This window comes from Nannospalax galili, unplaced genomic scaffold, assembly GCF_000622305.1.
Source record: "Nannospalax galili isolate Female #2095 unplaced genomic scaffold, S.galili_v1.0 scaffold737, whole genome shotgun sequence".
Lineage (NCBI taxonomy): Eukaryota > Metazoa > Chordata > Mammalia > Rodentia > Spalacidae > Nannospalax > Nannospalax galili.
In genome coordinates this window covers 3502343-3504346 of record NW_008341172.1, presented here as the reverse complement: position 1 = coordinate 3504346, position 2004 = coordinate 3502343, and the positions used below count along the sequence as shown (strand labels likewise).

Here is a 2004-nt window from a genome sequence, read left to right as displayed (position 1 = left end):
GGATAGAACATAATGTCAAATACCTATGCATAAGAATGATTTTTTCATAACCTCTTGACTTTCATTACTTTTGGAAGGACAAGTAACTCCATCTTGTTGATTTGAAACAGGATTTTGTCATGATGCCTAGGCTGGCCTCAAACTCACAATTCTCCCATTTCAGCTTCCCACATGCTGGGATTACAGGTAAGTGCTACTGTACCCAGAAAGACTTTATTTTAATATTTTTATTATTTCTATTTTATATGTATGAGTGTATTGCCTGCATGGGTATAAGTGCACTCATGTCGTGCAATGCCCGCAGAGGACAGAAGAGGCCATTGGATCCCCTGGAACTGGAGTTACGGACAGTTGTTATCTGCCATATGGATGCTGGGATTCGAACCCAGGTCTTCTGCAAGAACAACCAGTGTTCTTAACCACTGAACCATCTCTCCAGCCCCAAGACTTTTTAATTCTGACAACCTCCTCTCTGAACAGTATTCTCTGAAGACATTGATGATTAACCATCTGGTGGGTTTTTTTCTCCAGTGATCCATGATTCTAGGAAAATATTCATTCCTTTTGGTCTGATTTTGTTCCATATTGGGGAAGAAGGGATAAGTGGCAGATATCAGGGAGTTTATGCTAATAAACCTTTTCGGGCCAATTTTAAACAACTGAGGAATGGGTGCTCTTAGGTCAGGCATACCTGAAGTCCATACTGCTGGTCTTATGGATAATGTCTCAGTATTTCAAAAATATTGTTTAGGTCCTTTTTTCACATGCTGTGCTTCTGTAGAATGTTAACACACAGTTACAAGCTTTTAAAAGCACAGCTATCAAGTAACAACCAATAATTAGTTATAAAGCTTCACAAAAACACAACCAACAACAGTAAAAATAGCTTGAAAATTAGGTAATTGTGAACAGAGTTACTAATATGTAATATCTGTGATTCTTTAGAAGTTTTACATAGTTAAAGGGGAATCTATACATGTAAGAGTCAGCAACAATTAGTTTCATTACACAGAAGAGCTATACAGACATAATTTAGCTTTTACTTTTTTTCTTTCTATTTTTTGTTTGTTTGTTTGTTTCAGAGAATTAAATAGGAACAATCAGGGTAGTGCAAGTCCTGATTACACAGAGATGCTAATCACGAACCCAGCCATTATTTTCTATCTGCCCTCCAAAAGGAGGATCAAGTAAGGATTATCCTGCCTGATGATAGTTTTTACTTTTAAGATAAAAATTTAGATGCTTTGGTTTAGTAGGATAAGTCTACAGCATTGATAGTTGAAATTTTTATCTCCACAAATTTATAAAGTATGTTAATTTAACCTTTACTTTTGAAACAAAACTTAGAATCTTTGATTTAGTATGATAAGTCTATAGCATTGATAATTGAAATTTTTTGTTTGTTTTTGAGACAAAGTCACCCTATAGCCTTCGCTGACCTGGAACTCACTATGTGGACAAGGCTGGCCTTGATCTCACAGAGATGTGCCTGCTTCTGCTTCCCATGTGCCAAAATTAAAGAAGTATACCATGATATCAAGCTTGATAATTAAAATTTTTAATCGCCCACAAACTTAGAAACAGCACTAGTTATTACATATTATGTATGAATATGTCTCATGTATATAATAACAAAAATACTTGTTTTGTCAAGGCAAATAGATATACACCAGGGTTTCAAATAGCTAGATTGTCCAAATGGTGATTCCCCTCCCCCATGTCTTTTTAAGTCTGCAAAACACTAAGAAGTCAGCATTGTGTCACACATGTAATGAAACCTTTATACAAAGAATGGTCAGGATCTCTAGGCCATCATATATGTTATAATAAGGAGAGTCCTATTTGTTTCTGCAGTCAGTAGCTAAGGAAATTAAATAAAAATGTAAGCAATGCAGAATGAAAGATTCCATCCTTTGTATCAGCTGTTCCTTTAAAATATCAATGAGGTAAAGCTCTGTGGGAAGGAGTTTGCTGCTTAGCCCTCCCTGACCCACAGTCTCCATG

The 2004-nt window shown here is 36.0% G+C and overlaps 1 non-coding gene across 1 annotated transcript; it reads right to left on the bottom strand.

The window, feature by feature from the left end:
* Positions 1 to 1085: 1085 nt before the first annotated feature.
* LOC115070991 lies at positions 1086 to 1210 on the bottom strand. Its single transcript, XR_003850094.1, has one exon. It is a non-coding gene; the product is annotated as a U8 small nucleolar RNA (small nucleolar RNA).
* Between the last annotated feature and the right edge of the window lie 794 nt (positions 1211 to 2004).